This window comes from Chlorocebus sabaeus, chromosome X, assembly GCF_047675955.1.
Source record: "Chlorocebus sabaeus isolate Y175 chromosome X, mChlSab1.0.hap1, whole genome shotgun sequence".
NCBI classification, from domain to species: Eukaryota; Metazoa; Chordata; class Mammalia; order Primates; family Cercopithecidae; genus Chlorocebus; species Chlorocebus sabaeus.
In genome coordinates this window covers 11,100,133-11,123,379 of record NC_132933.1, presented here as the reverse complement: position 1 = coordinate 11,123,379, position 23,247 = coordinate 11,100,133, and the positions used below count along the sequence as shown (strand labels likewise).

At 38.1% G+C, this 23,247-nt stretch overlaps 1 pseudogene; it reads left to right on the top strand.

The window, feature by feature from the left end:
* Window positions 1–20,745, top strand: part of LOC119620866 (heterogeneous nuclear ribonucleoproteins C1/C2-like) — a 74,695-nt pseudogene extending 53,950 nt beyond the window's left edge.
* Window positions 20,746–23,247: the final 2,502 nt, after the last annotated feature.

The window sequence follows — 23,247 nt, the reverse complement described above, 5'->3', positions numbered from 1 at the left end:
CTCATGCTGATTAATTTCAACTAAGTATTTCTTGAATCTCAGAAATCCTTCATCCTTTTCCTTATCTCATGTTGACTTCCTATCACATTCCTCACAGCTGTTATTCAAACCTCTTCACTCTCTCCTTCCAGGTCACTCGAAGGAGCAGACATTGCTGCTTACTTATTTAGATGGAGTTTATCCAAAGTGTTGAGGCTCAGAAACCAGTACCTTACCTCAAAATGTAGCACTTTGACATGGTAAACTGAGGAAGCCTCAAGGTCTCTCTGATCTTCCCCCCTGCCAACAACCATGGTTGCTCAATCCTCTGTCTTTCCCAAAGCACAGAATAAAGATTTTTTTTCTCTGATGTTCCTGTATCTGTCTAAAGCCTGGACCTGCTAAAGAAGAAAATTGCCTCTAAGCCCTTCCCTGAGTTTTCTTTAACTGAACTTATGTTGAAGGAAGAAAGACTGAAGTCTGTTAACACACTTGGACAGACTTTTCTCACAAACCATTGTCTGCTCTGCAGACCCAACAGACTTTGTCTCAGACTACTGTTCTTCAAGCTCATTGAATTCCCTTAAAAATTATGTACTACACCCGCCCCCCCTCCTCCCCGCAAAATCATCCACACTCCCCCATCTCTTTTTGACCTAAGGAGAAGGGTATATAATTACCTTTACCCCATCTTGTTTGTGGTGGAATCATCACTGTGATATTTCCCCTCATACATGCTAATAAATCTGTATGCCATTTCCCCTATTAAGCTGACTTTTGTGAGTTGATTCTTCAGCAAACATATGAAGGACAAAAAGGAAGCTTTCCCCCTTTGCCCACAAGAGCAATCTCTTTCATTTTCTCACATGAATTCAAAACCTTCCTATATATTCATTCACTTTTAAAATTCTTTCTAAGAAATTCAAAGCAAGAGCAGTTCTTCTGCCATTCTAAGACTTTTATCTCCATCTGTTAACTGAAAGACGTTCATTCCTGCTCCCTTTAGAATCAGACTCTGACAGTTATCCCTCTTTTTCTGGCATTTTTGAATCTCTTGTTTATTAACTGCTTTTCTTTTTGCCTAAAAGCATTCTGAAATTTCCTGATCCTTAAATAAACACTTTGTGTCCTAACTTTCCTAACAATCTGAATTACCATTCTGTTTTTCCATTAAACAAAAGTGTATAAGACATCCATCAGAAGACACAGATTTAGCCCTATACTTTTTAAGCCAATCTAATTCATTCAGGTTTGGGTCTCATATTGGTAAACCAAGGATAATGAAGAAGAGCTGAATGCCTTTTAAATAATAGTAAGGCCTATCTCATAATTCCCAATTTTGTCTCTGTTTCACTTTACCTCTGCCTGGCTCTTAACCTATGCCTTTGCCTCCCATTTTAAGTTTGATGCCCATCCTGCGGACTGAATGATTTTTACATCACCCCTGGTTTCTTTAAGACACCTCTCTAACTCTTCTCACCCTTTCTTTGTGCAGTAGTATTCTGCAAACCAACTCCAGGTACCTGTTTCTTTGGTGAGCTTTCTTTGGAGACATTGTTCTGACACAAAGCAGATCAAATAGCCTTTCCTAGTCACCTACCCTGAGAGAGAGGATTCTGCAACAGACTATGGCATTCTGACCTATGTGATACTACAATTTGAATGTTAGAAGCCACATTACCATTCTAAGCCCATTATAGGTATTACCTCATTTGATTTTCACCACAACTGTTTAAGGTAGGTACTGTTATTGTATCAATTTTATGTGGGAGGAAACTGAGTCACTGAATTGCTAAGGCCTTTGCTTATGGTGATGCACAGCTGGTAAATGGGAGAAAAAGGATTTTTACCAGCCAGATTATCTCCAGAAACTATGCTATTCAGGCAAACTTTTTCTAATGAGTTTGTACACAGTTTAAAGAAGAGCTCTTAACTGCTTCAATCATCATTTAATACGTTCTTTTTAAAAATGTAGAACACCTCCTGGGAGCCTCATTTTGAAACAAAAAAAAAAAATGGCTAATAATCAAGTCAAGATCTAACTGGGTTGCCTCTTCTATTGATTGAATTTTATAATCAATAGTCCCAAAGGATGCCAACTTATCTAAGCATACCAACCAGAAATGAAGTCACAAGCACCACCATATTAACTATGTGGTATAAGTATTTGAACTGACAAGAACAACAGTTGGTTTGTGAATGATTTCTAAACTTGACAAACTTCATCTATAAATTAGATTCATTTAAGTGGCTATGCAAATCACTTATGTCTTCCTCAAGAACTTTTTATTTAATGTACTAATTAGTTTCTGACATAATTGGACATAATACAGCTACTGATTAAAAGAGCACTTCTGCAAAGGCGAATGGTAAGTAGCTATAAGACCAAGTTCAAGAAACTCTAGAAAAACTTTCTTTACTGTGTTTTGTCCACAAAGGTTAATTCAGGCCAGAGGAAGGCCTGTTTAGAAGTTTCCCTAAGAAAAAAGGTGACTGACTAGGTAGAAACAGTCCCTTATATTTATATGGCACTTTATACTGTGTAAAGCATTTTTACTTCCATTATTACAATTGTGGCTCTCAACTCTGCTAGGGTAGGCAAGATGTCAAGATTTTTTTTTCTATTTTTAAATTTGTATCCCGTTTTGTTTTGGTTTACAGGAAGCTCAAAACTACACTGAACAAGGCCAGGTGTGGTGGCTCACACCTGTAATCCCTGCACTTTCAGAGGCTGAGGCGGGCGGATCACTTGAGGTCAGGAGTTTGGGATCAGCCTGGCTAACAAGATAAAACCCTGTCTCCAGTAAAATACAAAAATTAGCCTGGAGTGGTGGTGGGTGCCTGTAATCTCAGCTACTCAGGAGGCTGAGGCAGGGGAAACGCTTGAACCCAGGAGGTGGAGGTTGTAGTGAGCCGAGATCATGCCACTGCACTCCAGGCTGGGCAACAGAACAAGACTCCCTCTAAAAAAAATAATAAATAAGTAAAATTTAGGAATAAATAAACAGAATAATTTTGTGTAAATATAAGTACAACTTTACACCTTTTACCTCTATATTGTTCTGACCTTTCCCCCTTATTCTGATCATTTTTTGAAAGTATTTAGCTGTTTATTTTCATTATAAGCTTCCACAAGTAGTTTTTAAAATATATAAGGTATAAATTCCAAATACATCAAAATTGATAGCACTTCCTCCTAGCAAAATGGTAGGCCCAAGGACTCATCACCAGGGCACAGAACCTAATCTCACAAGGGCACCTATCAAAAGAGCCCTGCTACTTCACATTGTCATAGAAAAAGCTCAGAGTAGCATAATATGATGCACAATACAAACATACACTTAAGCATTATTAAGATAAATTCATAATTTATATGTTCTTCTGCCACTATTTATTTGGCCAATAATACATCATGAAGATAGTTCCATGTAGGTATAGATAGATCTACATTATTTCACTAAATGGACTATTAGACTTTTTTCTATGGAGTTGTTTGAGCTCCTTATATATTCTGGTTATTGATTCCTTGTCAAATGGATAGTTTGCATATATTTTGTATCATTCTGCAGGTTGTCTCTTCACTTGGTTGACTGTATGCTTTGCTCTGCAGAAGCTTTTTAACTTGATGTGATCCCACATATTCATTATTCCTTTGGTTGCCTGTGCTTGTGGGGTATTACTCAAGAACCAGTTCAACGTCCTGGAAAATCTCCCCATTGTTTTAGTAGTTTTAGAGTTTGAGGTCTTAGATTTAATGTATAATATTTCATTATATGGATGATACTTAAAAATTTAACTTGCTCCCGTTCATAGGCCTTTACAAAAAAGGTGGATCATACTTCATAATATTGTTTTCAATTTCTTATTTTTTATCTGGGTGCCGTGCTTATATCTTCACTCATTATTCAATGTAGTTGTTTTGTTTTTTAATTTATTGATGTTTTAAGAGTCTTTACATATTATAGAACTTTTCATTTTTCTCTTGTGTGAAAAAATATGTTTCACAGTCTATTAGCAACTGAAAGAAAACAAGTGAAAGAGGCATTCTATCTGGCAGAAGAACATTTAGGGTGGAGAAAAGAGCAGGAGCCTCAAGTGCAACAAGAAAACCAGTGTGACTTAGATTAAGATAGAAAGGTGAAATATGAAGCAAAAAAGCAGTTTGCAGTAATGTCATGTAGGGCCTTGTAGGCCTTTACAAGAGGCTTATTTTCACTCTGAATAAGAAGGAAAACCATTGGAAGATTGTAAAAAGATAAAGACATGATCTGACCAATGCTATAAAAGAGCTCTTCTGGCTAATGGGTGGAGTATAGGCTTGTGAGAGGATTGTAGGGCGTGAACAGAATCAAGGAGACTACTTAGGAAGAAAGATAATTTTTGTTGTTTTTGTTTTTTGTGTTTTTTTTTGAGACAGTCTCACTCTGTCCCCCAGGCTGGAGTGCAGTGGTGCGATCTTGGCTCACTGCAAGCTCCGCCTCCCGGGTTCATGCCATTTCTCCCACCTCAGCCTCCCAAGTAGCTGAGACTACAGGTGCCTGCCACCATACCCGGCTAATTTTTTTGTATTTTTTAGTAGAGACAGGGTTTCACCGTATTAGCCAGGATGGTCTCGATCTCCTGACCTCACGATCTGCCTGCCTCGGCCTCCCAAAGTGCTGGGATTACAGGCATGAGCCACAGCGCCCAGCCGAAAGATAATGTTGGTGTGGACCAGGACTATACTAGTGAGACTTGATCAGATTCTGAATAAATTTTGAAGATAAGGAACACATGATTTGCTAACAGATTAGGTATGAAATATGAGAACAAGGGAGTTATGGATGTGTAGGGACCCACTTGGATCCCCAGAATTGTTATGAAGATCATTTTAAACTAGGGATGAGATTCAAAAGATGCGGAAAGAAGCTCTTTCTGAGCTTCTATCTGATTGAAGGTGAAAACATCTGTTATGAATCCCCTCTTCTGGGCCACCCCACTCCCAGGAGGAAGACAGAAAGTGAAACTGCAAAAAATCCTCTCTCGAGTTTTTCTTGCCAGAAAGGCCACTGGCACGTGCCGAAATTACCAATCACAAATTCTCTTCTCTGTCCTTTGTTTCTCAAAAGTCCTATTTGACTTTCCTAAAGAAAACATTTCTTCTTATAAAAGCCTTTCCTACCCCACTCTTTTTTTATAATAAATTAGGTATTTAAACCTCTATCTCTAATTTATTAGTGAGCTACTTCTTCTGTGCAGTTTCATAGGCATATGATTCAACTTTGACTTTTCTCCTGTTAACCTGTCTATTGTCAGTTAAATTTGGAGGCCCCCAACTATTGTACCAAAGTCAGTAGAGGAAAAGTTTTTCCTCCCAATGAATTCCAAGGTTATTTTTCTGAACAGCTGCGAGGAGAGCGTTGCCATCTATAGAGATAAGGAAAATTTAAAATAAGTGGGTTGTGTGTAAGAGGTCAAAAGCTCAGGTAAATTTGAGGTGTTTACTAGATACCCTAGTTTTTTAAAAGGCAGGTAAATAGTTAGAAATGAATGTTTGGAGTGCAGGATAGAAATCAGGCTAGAGATATTAATTTAGGAGTCATTTCTATGCTGTAGAAAATCCAGGACCTTTTAGAGGATATATAAAAAGATTGCTAGATACAATAGTAGTTCTATTTTTAGTTCTTTGGGAAATCTCCATATTGTCTTCCATAGAGACTGTACTAATTTACATTCCCACCAACAGTGTAAAAGAGTTCCCTTTCTCTGCATCCTTGCTAACATCTGTTATTTTCTTAATTTAATAGTAGCTCTTCTGACTGCAGTAAGATGATATGTCATTGTGGTTTTGATTTGCACTTCTTTAATGAGTACTAATGTTGAACATTTTTTAATAACCTCTTGGCCATGTGTGTCTTCTTTTGAAAAATGTCTATTAATGTTCTTTTCCCACCTCACTCAGGTTAAATAGAGAAGTGGACCAAAGACTAAATCCTAAGGCCCTCTCGTGGTTATTAGTAGGATTAATGAGAAGAAACCAGTAAAAAACATCACAGAAGAAGAGAGTAGAAGGGAGGTTACCAGAGCCTAAGGGGGTTGGAGAGATGTTAGACAAAGGATAAAAAATTACAATTAGAGACTTAGTTAGGAGGAATAAGTTCCAGAGATCTATTGGACAGCAAGGTTATTATAGTTTATGACAACATATTGTATTCTTAAAAAAATGCCAAGAGTGTGGATGTTCACTGTTCTCCACAGAAAGTGATGACTGGGTGAGGTAATGCACATGTTAATTAGCTAGAGTTAGCCATTCCACAATGAATATATACTTTGAAACATCATTTTATGCAATAAATACAATCTTATCTGCCGATTTAAAAATAAATTATTTTAATTAAATAAACCAGCAAAGAAGAATGGACAGTGAGGTAGGAGGATGCATTTCTGAAGCCAAGTAAACAAAATAATGAATGCAGGAAAGACTGATTGTTATGAAATGCTGCTGCTGGGCCAAACAAAATGAAAACTAAAAATCAATCATTTAATGTAACAATGTGGTGGAGTGAAAGGCACTGTTTGAATGGTAAGAAAAAGCCTATAGTTTTCCAGTGAAAATGGTTCAATTGTCCCACAAGAACTGATGTTTATGACTTCTTTGAATAAATACAGAAATTGATCCTTCTAGTCTTAAAGCTTAAGATACAATTGTTTTATGTGAGTTTTTTTTCTCTGGCCTGTGAGTTTTTTTACTCCCATATAGTATTAAGGAGCTGAAACTTACCAGATCACTGAATCTGGAAGATGAGATGCCAGAGCCCTCAGCCACCATGATTGCCTAAGTGACCATCTGCTTGCTGTTGACCAACTCCTCTTTCTTACTGTTCTCTAATTCTTGTTTTCCCACATGATTACATTTCTTCCCTGCTATATAAACTCCTAATTTTAGTCAATCAAGGAAATGCATTTGAGACTGATCTCCCATCTCCTTGTTGCAGCACCTGAATAAAGTCTTCCTTTCTGGAAATATACACTGTCTCAGTGATTGGCTTTCTGTGCAGTGAGTAGCAGGCCCCACACCGAACCCCAGGTGTTTCCGCAACACAGGGAAGAATGGGAGGAGAAGAAGTGCAAAGGAAGAGCTGACGACTCGTTCAAGGAATTTTTGTTTAAAAGACAGCAGAGAGATGGCACAGGACCTTAAGGGGGATGTAGGGTCAAGAAAAATATGTTTGCTGACTGTAATGCTCCTTAAAAATGAAAATGAATGAAAGAGAGAAAGAAGAGAATTGCTGCAGCTACGTGCTTGAGTTGGTAAACAAGAGGGTCTAGTGTATTCCTGGACAGAAAAACTAAGAGTTAATAACAGGCAGGCAGGAAGAAAACATGGGTACACATGCTGGTAGGTATATAGATGTGGTGGGGGAACTGAAGAAACTCAATTCTGCTTACTTCAATTTTCTTAGTGAAAAAAGATGGCAATGCCATTAGATGAAAGTGAGGAGGAGGAAGAGGAACACGGGACTGAAGTCCAGAGACTGAGAAACTGAATGAACTAAGGGAAAGATAGCATGATTGCCAGAATCTAATGAGTTTGGCAGTCATATATTCAAAGTGAGCATCAGCATGGTGGCCTGTTTCTCTTGGGACATGTTCAACTTAGGAACAAAAGTTACAAATGTATTACTCTTCTCTAATTCTACATGAGAAAAAAATTTTTATGTGGTGGGACACAGGAGATTTCAAACTCCAATACTGGTTTCCTCCCTCAAAATCTTGCCTAGTACACTGAAATCACTAATTAGACATTTTTAAAAACTCTTCCTGAATTTTTGCAGTGTGTGGAGTTGTTTTACTTCTGTTGATTTATTTAAGTCTTTTTCTTATAAGTTGCAGAAGTTTCTCAAATGCCTGGTTAACCTTGATTGCAAATTCATATTTTAGAATGAAGTAACAGATTATACACTAGATCAGCTACTTAGGAACAATGCTGTGGACTGGATGGGACTTTTCTACAACCAGTCTTGCTTTCGAGTGAGTGGTGTCAGGGGCAGATGCTATGCTGGAATGAGCAGTGTTTCATTCTAGAACAGCAGTTTTTATTTTTTATTTTTTTTTTTTTTGAGACCGAGTTTCACTCCTGTTGCCCAGGCTGGAGTGCAATGGAGCAATCTCGGCTCACCACAACCTATGCCTCCTGGGTTCAAGCAATTCTCCTGCCTCAGCCTCCCAAGTAGCTGGGATTACAGGAGCCTGCCACCAAGCCCAGTTAATTTTGTATTTTTTTGGAGAAATGGGGTTTCTCCATATAGGTCAGGCTGGTCTCGAACTCCGAACCCCGGGTGATCCGCCCGTCTTGGCCTCCCAAAGTGCTGGGATTACAGGCGTGAGCCACGGCACCCGGCCAGAGCAGCAGTTCTTAATCCTGGCTGCACACTAGGATTACTTGGGGAGCTTTGAATAACTATCGATGCAGGCTTTTCTCCTCAGAGACTCAGATTCAGGTGCTGTCTTCCACATAAGAATGCATATTAGAATGCAAATAAGTGTGATGAAATTACAGGTGTAGCTTCAAATTGTTTCAAATACTAATAGTAAACATCCCAACACTCCTCATGATTCAATGTTTTAGGCTGGGGATGTGTGTATTACACAGTATTTGAGAGCTGCTTTTATCTTTCCCAAACCATTCTTCAGAAATTACTTGTTCTGATATTTCAGGAAAAAAAAATCAAAACTTCACAACAAAGTAAAAAGATAATCATATGACCCTCTAATAGCATGTTGGAACATTTTCTATTGACCCCATTGAAAGTTATTGACACTCTCAGGAAATGTACTTTTTCTGATCATCAAGGCCCAGATGTTCTATGACACCTTAAATTGTAGAACACTGAAGGATGGAATGATTGTTTTTTTCTGTCTAATGGAGAATATAATATCAAAATTATAATTTTATTGCCTGGTAAGATGGTGAACAGTTTTGTACCTAACCCTGCAAATTTATTTCAATGTCTCTGTCCTCAGTAATTATATAAGTCCATATTTCTCAAATGCTTTTGAAGCTAGCTCTGTTACTTTTCCAGTTTCTCCATTAATAAATTGAATAAAACTTTGACATCCACTCATTACATATTTGTATAAGAATTATATTCTTAACAATTTGAGATGCATGTTTTAAGGTTTTGGTAATTTTTCATAGATGGGATTACCACATGAAGAACCACTGAAACAGAGATCAATCCTTAGTCAATGACGATCACCACAGCACATTTAGGATCTTTTCACCATTCCTGATCTCCCTCTTCCAGGGCTACTGACACCAACTGTTGTGTTCGAGTTGAGAAAAACAAGTCGGGCATATTTTCAGAGATCACACATGACAAAGTTTTAGGCAATGTTGGATTTTTAAAATTGGACACTTTTTACATGCCATTACTGTCTGCCAATGATGGGGACCTGGTGATTATCTTTTGAGAAGTCTAAAATTCCTGTATTAGGTGCCAGAGGTGCTCTGCAGATGAGTCTGGAAGACCTCAGCAGCTACCTGGCTTTCATTTTAAAAACGGAAGACTTGAGTACAATGTTCTAGCTTTGTTACCATGTTTGAGTCTAAAAGTCTGGAAAATGTCAAACGTGAGGTAAAGTATCAGATTGGCAGACATCTAGGAGTGTTTCTTTTGTTTAAGAAATGCTGTGGATTTCTGACTGCCAAATTTTAGAGTGGATGAAAGAAAAATTAGTGTCATCTAGTGGTCTGTGACACTCTTATGTCTGAAGAATGGTTAACACCTGTATTTTCTAAAAAGTAGATTCGTTTGAAAACATGTACATTCTCAGGATTCTATTTGTAGAGTCTTCTTTGTTTGTTCTTGTTTTGCCTGCAGAAGTTATCGACAATGTGTATAGCTGTATTTATATTTATATTTACTTTTTGTGTGCCTATGGCTCTATAAACAAAGTATTTAACTCCTCACAGAGGTGAAGTAATTCACCATTTCCAATGGTCTACTTGAGTTAGTAGCCCTATGTATCTGTGAACGTCTTCATAGGGGCCACTTGTGGGGATTAATTGAACATGTGTCTGTCATTTGTCTGTAATATAGGGAAACAATTCCAAAGACAGATTTATAATCAAACAAGGAAAATGCAAGTCGGTATTAAGCTAACAATTAGCCATCATAAAATTGTACTAATAAAAATGCCTTTGAATCAATTTTAATATTTGGTAAGTAAATGCAGAATTATATCTGGATCCATATCATAATTAAATTTATATAATACTCTTAGTCAAGGTAAATCCTTAGGCACATCAAACTAGTTTGATAATTTTGATTTAAAAACACATATGGGCCAGGTACAGTGGCTTATGCCTGTAGTCTCAGCACTTTGGGAGGCCAAGGCAGGCAGATCACTTGAGGTCAGGAGTTCAAGACCAGCCTGAGCAACATGGTGAAACACCCATCTCTACTAAAAATACAAAAATTAGCCAGACGTGGTGGCGCACATCTGTAATCCCAGCTACTCAGGTGGCTGAGGCAAGTGAATCGCTTGAACTTGGGAGGCGAAGTTTGCAGCGAGCCAAAATTGCATCACTGTACTCCAGCCTGGGCAACAAAGTGAGACTCTGTCTCCATAGATAAATAAATACAAAACACACACACACACACACACACACACACACACACACACACGTGAATTCTCTGTGATTTAAATATATTGTGGAAGATAATATAATCTGTATTACTTTGTGCCTCTCCAAAAGCAGACTCTGAGTCACAGAATTTGACTGCAAGAAGTTAATTTGGAAAATGATGTCAGGAAACACTGAGAGAGAATGGGAAATGGGGAGTGCATCTCATTTTCCCCCTGAGAGCCAAAGAACCAGTGCTACATATTCACCAGCTCCCTTCACTCTTGGTTGAGTGATGCCCTGAAGTATTAACCACTCAGAACATCTGGCTGATCCCACAAACAAACTGAACATGCTCTAGTAACTAGAAAATAATCCCAGGCACAGAGATACAAAATGCTATCTGCAAGTACAGTAACTTTCTGTGGTGACCTCCAAGATGGGACAAGGTGATAAATGAGGGGTACCAAAGCATCTGCTTATAAGTTAATACTTAATTATTTTGGAGACTATGAGTTTGTTTTTTTTTATAGAAATTCTAATCAATTTAAACTTTCTAAATATTTCAACACTGCTTTCCAGGACAGATAAGTGAATATTGCTTACACAATATATTGGATTATAATTATTGTGTTTCTAAATCCATTATTGGTTTTCATGAACTTCAGACAATTTCTGCTTTCATTGTTGGTGTAAATTTGCATATATTATCAGTTGGACAAAGTATTAGTATCAGTGATGTATATGTTAGTCCACTGTACCAACTTAAATAGAATTTTCAAGTCCATCAAATGACTTTCAGACCCAAAGCTATTATGTGGGCTTACTTAATAAGAAAATTTTGTGACTTAAGAAAATTTTGTGACATGTAAACATTTTAAATAAATTAAAATTTATAGGGATAGAGATAGGAAAGGTCGTCATGTAAAGTTTCTACTTATTTATAACTGTTTATATTTGCTCTTTGTAAAGTTTCAATTAAGATGAAAAACTGAATGCCGTATGCTTCCCTTATAAAGTTACTTATGAGGTTAAGGATAGTTTGAGGTTAAAGATTGAAAAATTCAAATAATATTGTCACCTAATTATATTTGTGTGTATGTATGATACATACATTTATGCTAATAAAGAAAAGTAGCTTGTGTATAGCAAAGAGGAAAAAAACTAACAGTTCATAATTGATCTTGGACCTTCAGTCAATTCTTAATAAATAATAGTAAACAGTATTTTCTTGATCTTCTCTGTAATAAGTCCATATGGCAGAAATTCTTTATCTTACCAGAAATATCTCATTGGATAAATTGTTTCCCATCATTAAACATGATAGTGGCTGTTAGTTTTTCATGGATGTCCTCTCAGTTTGAAGGGGTTCCTACTATTTCTATTTTGGTGAGCAATTTAACCTTGAGCGCAGGTTTTGAATTTCATCAAATTATTTATCTGCACTTATTGAAATAATGTGTATTTTAAATTTTTATTGTCTGGAAGTGTAAATCAAAACTACAATGAGATATTGTGACACCTCAGTGAAAATGGCTTATATCAAAAAGACAGGCAATAAAAATGGTAGTGATAATGTGGAGAAAAGGGAGCCCTCATATACTTTTCACGAAAATGTAACTTAGTAAAACCACTATGGAGAACAGTTTGGAGTTTCCTCAAAAACCTAAAGCTACCATATGGTTCAGCAATCCCACCACTGGGCATATACACAAAAGAAAGGAAATCAGTGTATCAAAGAGATATCTGTACTCCCATGTTGCTTCAGCACTACTCACAATAGCTAAAATTTGGAAACAACCTAAATGTCCATCAACAGGTGAATGGATAAAGAAAATGTGGCACATATACACACAATTGAGTTCTATTCAGTCATGAAAAAAGAATGAGATCCAGTCATTTGCAACAACATGGATGGAACTGGAGATCATTATGTTAAGTGAAATAAGCCAGGCAGAGAAAGACAAACATCATATGTTCTCTTTTATTTGTGGAATCTGAAAATCAAAACAATTGAACTAATGGACACAGAGAGTAGAAAGATGGTTACCAGCAGATGGGAAGGATAGTGAAGGGCTAAGGGGGGAGGTAGGGGTGGTTAATAGAAACAAACAAACAAAAAAAAAATGAAAAGAATGAATAAGATCTACTATTTGATAGCACTAAAGGGTGGGTATAGTCAATAATGACTTAATTGTCATTATAAAGAACTAAAAGAGTGTAACTGGATTGTTTGTAACTCAAAGGATAAATGCTTGCAAACTTTAAGTCTGATAAAAAACATTTTACAATCTGTTCTCTCTGAAGCCTGTTACCTGAAGGTTTCCTCTGCAATTAAGAACTTTGTTCTCCCCAATTCTTTATCTTATCACAGACCTTCCTTTCTGTTGACCCCAGGTCTTTAGATAAACTCAACCAATCGTCAACCAGAAAATTTGTAGATATACCTATAAGCTGGAAGCCCCTATCACTTCGAGTTGTCTGACCTTTCTGGAACAAACCAATGTACTTCTTAAATGTATTTGATTGAAGTCTCATGCCTTCCTGAAATGCATAAAACCAACCTGCGTGCTGACCACCTTGGGCACATGTTCTCAGGACCTCCCGAGATCTGTGTCACAGGCCATGGTCACTTATATTTGGCTCAGAATAAATCTCTTCAAATATTTTACAGAGTTTGACTCTTTGTCGACAGATCTGTGGTGATAACCCCTTACTTTATTCTGGATATTGGTGATTTGTGTTTTCTCACATTTTTCCATGATCAGTCTAGCTAGGAGTTTGCCCATTTTGTTGACATTTTCAAATAACCAGTTCTTGGCTGTGTCAATTTTTAAATTATGTTTATGCTTTATATTATATATTTTTAGCTCTTGTTATTACCATTGAATTTCCTGTACTTATTTTTTTAATTTGCTCATATATAATGTTTAATATTCTTAAATTTTTAATTTTTGTGGGTACATAGTAGATATCTATATTTATGAGGTAAATGAGATGTTTTGATAGGCATGTAATGTGAAATAATAATACATTATGATGAATGGGGTATCTACCCCCTCAAACATGTATCCTTTAGGTTATAAATAATTCAGTTGTATACTTTTAGTTGTTTTTAAATGTACAATTAAATTATTATTGACTAGAGTTACCCTGTTGTGCTATCAAATAGTAGGTCTTATTCATTCTTCTTGGTTTTTTTTTTTTTTTTGATCCATTAACCATCCCCACTTATCCCATCTACTACCCTTCTGAGCCTCTGGTAACCCTACTTCTACTCTCTATGTCCATGAGTTCAATTACTCATTTAATTTTTAATTTTTAGATTCCACGCATAAGTGAGAACACATGATGCTTATCTTAGTGCTTGGTTTATTTTACTTAACATAAGTGAAATATGCTCATATTTTTTCAATCATATTTCAGTGCTCATGTTTTCCCCACTATATTAAGGTAGAAGCTTAGGTCACTGATTTTATTTTTTTTCAAATATAAGTATTTAAAGCTGTTAGTTTCTTCTAAGCACTGTTTATTCTGTGCCTAACAACTTTTGATATGCTGTGTTATTATTATCTTTTTGTTCAAAATATTTTCTAATTTTCTTTGCCATTTTATTTTTGCCCATAAATTACTTAGAAGGATGTTGTTTAATTTCCATATATCTTGATATAATTGATCTATCTTTTGATTCAGTTTTGGTGAGAAGACATATTGGGCATAATTTCTATTTTTAAAAACATTATTGAAATTTGTTTTATGGCTCTGTATATTGTCTGTCTTAGTGTCTGTCTTTTGTGCGCTTTCTTTCAAGCACACAAAAGCCATGTGCGCTTGAAAGAAACATGTATTCCACTGTGTGGAAGGCTGGATCAGAGCCATTGGTGTTAGCATTTAGGTATTCTATATATTTACTGATATTTTGTCTAGTTGTTCCATTAATTGCTGAGTGAGGTATAAAAATCCCTAATATTTGTGGAAATTTTGAATACTCTTTGTAATTCTGTCAATTTTTGCTGTATATATCTGAGGCTCTAATGTTATTAAGTGCATACTTACTTTTTATTGTTGTGTCTTCTTGATTAATTGTCCTCATTATCATTATGAAATGTTCCTCCTTTTCTCTGGTAGTACTCTCTTTCTCATAAACTCTATTTTACCTTATATTAAAAAGCCTCTCAAACATTCTACGCTCACTGTTTATATAGCATGCCTTTTTTTTTTTTTCTTAATAAATTTACTGTAATCATAGCAGTGTTTCATATTGTCTTACTTATTGGAAGCATATAACTGATTTTTATTTTTTTTAATCCTTTCTGAAAATCGCTACCATTGAAAAAAATATTGAAATACAATTCACATGCCAGGAGTGTCTCAACCTATTCTGGTTCAGGAACTGTGTGATTTGCAAATTGTTTTTTGTTCAAGTCAACTCTGTTCAATTTGTCTAAGGTGTGTCTTTTAACAGATGTTGTTCAAAGTGGGATCTGAAGTAGAGCTTCTAGCTACCCCAAGGAGCACTTAGTGAGCATGGTACCCAGAGGACTGATTTTGTCCATTGCTCTCTTGCAGCAATTAGGGATCATGGGTAAGTTCTCTCTGAGATTCTGAAGCTCCATGGATTTTCATTGTGAGCTATCTAAGTTTGGGCAAATGTGTGATCTCAGCTGGGTTCAGAAGTCATGACAGAAACTGGGCTGGGGCAAGGATCAGATTGGATCTGTTAATTAACTGGCTTTGATCCAGCTGGAGGACTCAGATGTCTGATTGAATCAGACAAACTATAATTAAGTGGTAATACTTCAGAAGGTGCAAACTTCAGCTCTCATAAATTAGTAGAGATTTTTGTGTCCCATATCTTTTGTCTTTTTAAATTCTGTGCTTAGGTAGGAGAAAAAAAATCACTGGTTGAGTTGATCGAGGGGACTTGAGAGCCAAATCCAAGAATCAATGTAAAAACCAGAACCTTAATTTCTGAAGAAATGAGTAATTTACCTTCTGGCCATGCCTATCTATACATGCATAAGTATTAGGTCCCAGGAACAGCTAACACAGAAATCACAAAATCCTATTAAAGATAATTTAAAATTACAAAAGAACATTCCAAATGAACAACACTGCACTTTTAAAATTACATTTAAAAATTAGGGCTCTTTAATTAGTCTCACCTAGTGATGACTATTGATGTGCAAAAGCTTCTAAAAATATTTCAGTGTTTTTATTCTCACTTTTAAAAGACTATATACAAGGCAAAAAAAAAAAAAAAGTTAAGTGATGAATTGATAAGAAAAATTAAGTCTGTTAACCTTTTGGCTTACTTATCTCACTCCAAAGGTGAAAAGAAAGCTATCCTGGATAAAGTATTTCTAAAAGGTGGGTGCTCAGGTAAAGTAGGCTTGCTTCTTTTTCCAATTGTGAAAGGAAAATAAATCTTGGGACTCCAAACTTACTAAGCCAAAGGGAAAAGTTAAGCTGGGAACTGGGTCATGAAAACCTGCTTCCTATTTTGGCTCCTAAATAAGATTGCCACAAAGACAAAAAGGCACCTCCCTCACATATGGCCCATAAGTAAACACCCTGTGGGCCCCCAAATCCTCACCCTAAAGTGTTTCTGTTAAAGTTCACCATGGCAATGTAAATTCATAGCTTATCTCCACAGGTGTGGGGACATAGGACAGAATTCGAAATCATACCTCTGCGCACCTGTGACAAATGCATATCTGATTGTTTCCTCTGCCTTGTTGTCTACAATGTCTTATGTCAAAATGCAGATTCACTGAACCAGACAAGGGCAAGGCTATTTTTTCCTATTCCCTTCTCACATGAAAACTGTGTATTTCTTAATATTCTGCCTTTTCCACTTTAAATATTGAAGCTTTCAAAATAATCTTTGGAGAAAGGCATAGACCTGTCTCTCGGGTATGAGTCTTTAATTTTATGAAATAAACCTCCCAGAATAATTGAGACTTGCCTTGGTCATTTTCCTTTACTGACATCTGGTAACCATGGAGAGATCCTGAGTGAAGGTGGCCCCACCTGCAGCAGCTCTCCTATGAGTGCTTTGTATCAGCTGGGCACTTTATAGCCCAAACCAATAGGATGGTTTCCTGATGTCTGGGACAACCTTCCTCCAGGGATTCCTGACCTCCCAAAAATTTGTAGTTGGGGGTCTCAGGTTTAATTTGCTGTTTAAAGAAAAAACAACAACAACAACAACAAACAAAAAATAAGTTTTTTTTTTAAGTTAGTGTTAACGACCAACTGGTCTTAATTTCTCCTTACATTTAGAGCGCCCGGAAATGGTACAATTTGCGTGATCATTGTTCGTTTTGCTTAGCTGTTTTGTTTGTTTCTGTCTTGGTTTTTTTTTGTTGTTTCATTTAGTTTTTGTATGTTTCACTCCTTCTCTTATTGGGCTTGACCAACTCTAAACCCTCTAGCTTATGAGCATGGAATTTTTCACTTCAAAGAAATAAAAGCTCTTTGCTCCTTTAAGCCTTTAGAGGCATTCTCAGATGACTGAGGATCCCATGAGGGTTCCTGGGAGAAACACTCCATAAGAAGTGCAGAAGCTTTGAGTAGGTTTCCCCCGCAGAAGAACATGTTCAGGGTCTAATCTCAGCCAGTGGGTACATATAAGGAGCTGGCCCCTCCTGCACCTTAAGCCCTTGTCATACTATGCCAGGTAGCCACGACATGGGCGGACCAAACCTTTCCAGGGAGTAATGGCCCTGAAAAGCTAGATCCTCAAGCAGCACATTTTATGTCTGACATACTCCCCAAGTTGGTCAAATCTGAAGGAGAACTTTAAATTACGGATAATGAGGCCCCAAAGTTGGCTAAAACTTCTAGAACTGAGGAACAAAAAGTTCCACCATTAGAAACTCTGGCGGGGAATATGCAAAATACTCATGTGAATTGTCATGAAAATATTTAATCAAGTGAACCAGTATACACAAAAGGATTCTAAGTTACAACATCTAGATGGGGATCTTTTGATATGCCCAAATTAGTGATCTAGGATAGAAAATGCAGGCATAAGAACTAAACAATCAGAATGGGAAAGCTATTTAAAATGGCACTTAGAGAGTAGCAACAAGGGGGAAGATTGCCTCATCTCATTACAGGAGGCCAACATATAGCTTAGAAATGTTAACCAAGAGCTCTCTAATGTTTTATCTGTGTATCACTCCATCTTCACACTGCTACAAGGACATACCCAAGATAGGGTAATTTATAAAGGAAAGAGGCTTAACTGAATCATAGTTCCACAGGACTGGGGAGACCTCAGGAAACTTACAATCATGGCAGAAGGGGAAGCAAACACGTCCTTCTTTACATAGAAGCAGCAAGGAGAAGTGCGGAACAAAGCAGGGTGTGGGGGAAGCATTTTATAAAACCATTAGAACTCGTGAGAACTCACTCACTATCACAAGAACAGCATGGAGGTAACCACTCCTAAGATTCAATTACCTCTCACCAGGTCCTTCCTATGACCTGTGGGGATTATTGGAACTACAGTTTAAGGTGAGATTTGGGTGAAGACACAGCCAAACCATAGCATTTTGCCCCTGGCCCCTCCCAAATCTCATGTCCTCACATTTCAAAACGCAATTGTGCCCTTCCAATAGTCTCACAAAATCTTAGCTCATTCCAGCATTAACTCAAAATTTCAAATCCAAAAGTCTCTTCTGAGACAAGGAAAGTCCCTACTGCCTATGAGCCTGTAAAATCAAAAGCAAGTCATTACTTCCTAGAAACAATGGAGGTACAGGCATTGGGTAAATACACCCATTCCAAATGGGAAAAATTGGCCAAAAGAAAGAGGCTAGAGGCCCCATGCAAATCTAAAATCCAATAAGGCAGTCATTAAACCTTAAATATCCAAAATGATTTTCTTTGACTCCATGTCTCATCCAGATCATGCTGACGCAAGAGGTGGCCTCCCACAGCATTGGGCAGCTCCACCCCTGTGGCTTTGCAGGGTACATCCTCCCTTCCAGCTGCTTTCACAGGCTGACATCGAGTGTCTGTAAATTTTCCAGGTGTACAGTGCAAGTTGTCGGTGGATCTACAATTCTGGGTTCTGGAGTATGGTGGCCTTCCTCTCACAGCTCCACTAGGCAGTATCCCAATGGGGACTCTGTGTGGGGGCTTCAACCTCACATTTCCTTTCTGCACTGCCCTAGCAGATGTTCTCCATGAGGGCCATGCCTCTGCAGCAAACTTCTGTCTGGACAACTCACCATTTCCATACATCCTCTGAAATCTAGGTAGAGGTTTCTAAACTTTCATTCTTGACTTCTGTGTACCTGCAGGCTGCACACCACATGGAAGCTGCCATGGCTTGGGGCTTGCACCCTCTGAAGCCATGGCCTGAGCTGTACATTGGCCCCCTTTAGCCACAGCTTGAGCTGAAGCAGCTGGGACGCAGGACACCATGTAGTGAGACTGCACAGAGCAGGAGAGCCCTGGGCCCTGCTCCCAAAACCATTTTTTTTCCTACTAGGCCTCTGGGCCTGTGATGGGAGAAGCTGCTGTGAAGGTCTCTGACATGCCCTGGAGATATTCTCCCCATTGTCTTTGTGATTAACATTTGGCTTCTTGTTACTTATGCAGTTTTCTGCAGCCAGTTTGAATTTCTCCCCAGAAAATGGGTTTTTCTGTTCTATCACATAGTCAGCCTGCAAATTTTCCAAACTTTTATGCTCTGCTTTCCTTTTAAACATAAGCTACAGTTTCAGATCATCTCTCTAAAGCTGAAGGTTCCACAGAGCTCTAGGACCAGGGCAAAATGCTACCAGTCTCTGCTAAGATGCTACCAGTTTTTGCTTCAGTTCCAGGAAGTTCCTCATCTCCATCTGAGACCACCTGAGCCTGGGCTTCATTGTCCATATCACTCAGCATTTTGGTCAGAGCTGTTCAACGAATCTCTAAAAGTTCCAAACTCTCCCACATCTTCCTGTCTTCTGAGACCTCCAAGTCTCTAGGAAGTTCCAAACTTTCCCACATTTTCCTAACTTCTTCTGAGTCCTCCAAATGGTTTCGCCTTCTGCCTGTTTCTCAGTTTCAAAGTCACTTCTGCATTTTCAGGTATCTTTACAGCAGCACACCACTCTCTGTGGTACCAATTTACTGCATTTGCCCATTCTCGCGCTGCTATAAGAATATACCCGAGACTGGGTAATTTATAAAGAAAAGAGATTTAATTGACTCACAGTTCTACAGGGCTGGGGAGGCCTCAGGAAACTTATAATCATGGTGGAAGGGAAAGCAAATACGTCCTTCTTCACATGGCAGCGTCAAGGAGAATTGCAGTACCAAGTTGGGGGAAAGACCCTTGTAAAACCATCATATTTGTGAGATCTCACTCACTATCATGAGAACAGTAAGGAGGTAACCATCCCCATGATTCAATTACCTCACCCTGAGTACCTCCTACTACATGTGGGGATTATGGGAGCTATATAGTTCAAGATGAGATATGGGTGGGGACACAGCCAAACCATATCAATCTCTCTTAAAGAAATCCTCAGAATTCCTTACTTTTTCCCTGGCACCTTCCTGACCTCAACTTACACCCACACTGTACCCTGATCTCTCTGAGCTTCCTGGACCAGCTCTGTTTCCTCCTTCTTCTGCATGTTTCAATCTACCATCTTCCCCTCCTAGTCTGACACTCACTAAACAGAAGGCAGCAGAGAGTCTAACTTCCAAGATCCTACCTCCTGCCAATTCCCTGGTAGCTCCAGTGGCAGCCTCTCATCTGGAAGATGCAGAGAAAGGGACCCCGGAGTGAAATCTCTCATGTTCACCCTGTTTCTAGAACAACTGGTGAAAGATAGGGGAACCCTGGTGATTGTCTATCAACCTTGTTCAAAGGCTGAGTTTTGGGACATAGTTAAATAATTTCCTGATCCCCATAAAGATGCAACTGGGCTGCCCATGAATTTGAGCTCATTATCAGAACCTATGACCCAGGTCTTTCAGACCTTTGCCAGCTGGTTCACATGTTGGTCTCAGAAGCTAAAGCTAAGGAATATCTGGAAAAAGCACAGTGGCCAGGCCCCTTAGCAGACTTGACCCCTGAAGACCCAACACAGCCACAACAACCAGCCCCCAAAATTCCAAAAGACAGGAGTAAAAATGCACAGGAATGAGCTATTGCTGTGTTAAATATCATTACCTTAGTGTTCAAAAGGGTTGTGGATTGTAATAAAATCCAGCAAATGCTGCCAGAATCCAAATGAATCAGCTTTACATTATGTTATACTTTTTGATATAACTTAGAGGCAATACTTGAGATGCCAGCTGATTGCTTTGAAAATAATAAAGATACATTATTAAATACTAGTTTTTAAAATGGACTAAATCATGATTCAGTCACCCTTGTCAAACACCACATGACAAATTGGGCCATAGCAGGACCTAATAAACTAGTAAACTTAACTGACCAACTATCCTGCACTATTTTAAAATAGTAAAAGCAAAAGACTGCCTGAGTTATGCATTTATAGCTAAAGCAATTCATTTCTCAAACCTTTCCCCTCAGAAAAATGTTAAGCCCCCTTGGTCTGAGGATTCTTCCCTCCTAGTGTTTTACTAATGTAAAAGACTGGGACACCTTAAAAGGGACTGACTTAGGCTGAAACAGAAGCAACAGCAGGAAGGTGCAATTCACAAAGACTAGGAGCGCTCTAAGGAAGTTAAAGGGTTTCACCTCTCCAAATATACTACCCTGAAAAACAAATTGGGAGAGATTAATATAATAAACTATGAGATTTCAACTGCCTTAACTGACACAAGAAGAACTATATCGGTTATAAATCCCACCTTATTTAGAAACCCCATTCCTTGGAATAATGAAAAGATTATTGGTGGGTGTTTTTAATAAAACTATCTCATCTTTTAAATCCAAACCTATACCTTACCATTTCATTGGATTTATTTTTCCTCTGAAGGCTCTAAATGTGACGTACTCAGTAGGTTCCATGTGTTCCTAATATGCCCTAGGGCCCCTGTCAATTTTGTGAGCTGTGATCTCCACAATATCTATAATGCCCATATCTCTTTTTCATCAAAAAGTGGACTTTTTTAGAATTGGAACCAGAAGAATAAAAAAAAAAAAAAAAAAAAAAAAAAAAAAAAAAAACCAACAACAACAACAACAACAAAAAACCCAAATTAAAATCATCCTGGTAATATACCACAATTTAGTCCTAGTGATGTTAAAACATCATCTTGTGACTTGGAAAGTAAAATGGAGACAGAAAAGAAAATATTAGAGGAGAAGAGAGAACATTGGAATATCAGGGGAACCCACCCCCAATAATTCCTGTAAGTCCTTTTCTATTTTCCCTAAGTGTCGGCTGGTCTAAGAAATGAAGGGAAAGAGTACAAAAGAGAAATTTTAAAGCTGGGTGTCCAGGGGAGACATCACATGTCAGCAGATTCCATGATGACTCCTGAGCCATAAAACCAGCAAGTTTTTATTAGCAATTTTCAAAAGGGAGGGAGTATGTGAATAGGGTGCGAGTCACAGAGATCACATGCTTCAAGGGTAACAAAAGATCACAAGGCAGGAGGTCATGGCAAGATCACAAGGTCAGGGTGAGACTAGAATCACTAATGAACTTCCATGTCCAGCTGTGCATGCATTGTCATTGATAAACAAGGTTCAAGAGCAGAGAACCAGTCTGACTAGAATTTTCCAGGCTGGAATTTCCTAATTCTAGCAAGCCTGGGGGCACTGCAGGAGACTAGGGCATGTTTCATCCCTACCTACATCTGCATAAGGCAGACACCCCCAGAGCGGCCATTTCAGAGGCCTCCTCTGGGAATGCATTCTTTTCCCAGGGCTGTTAATTTTTAATATTCCTTACTGGGGAAAGAATTCAGTGATATTTATCTTACCTGTTTTCAGTAATAAGAGAAACATGGCTCTGTCCTGCCCGGCCCACAGGCAGCCAGACTTTAAGGTTATCTCCCTTGTTCCCTGAAAATCGCTGTTATCCTGTTCTTAAGGTGCCAGATTTCATATTGTTCAAATACACATGCTCTACAAACAATTTGTGCAGTTAATGCAATCATCACAGGGTCCTGAGGTGACATTCATCCTCAGCGTATGAAGATGTTGGGATAAAGAGATTAAAGTAAAGACAGGCATAGGAAATTATAAGAGTATTGATTGGGGAAGGGATAAATGTCCATGAAATCTTCCCAATTTATGTTCAGAGACTGTAGTAAAGACAGGTGTAAGAAATTATAAAAGTATTAATTTGGGGAACTAATAACTGTCCATGAAATCTTCACAATTTATATTCTTCTGCCATGGCTTCAGCTGGTCCCTCCATTCAGGGTCCCTGACTTCCCACAACTTTGGAACAAAAAGCAGGGAATGGTGAAACTCCTTTTAGCCTCCCCGATCTTCCTTTTAAACCCAGAAGCAGAGCATTTGCTTACGGGTGTCCCCTCTCACTTAAGGTCCCAGGCAAATACAGACATAGGGAAAATATTCTCAGCCATTCCAATAAAGATTGAAATAAATGCAAAGAAACCCCTACTTGACCATAAACAATATCCTCAATGACAGAAAGCCATAGATGAAATTGCCACTGTTATACAAGATTATCTAAAAAGGGGCTCACTATTCCCTGTACTAG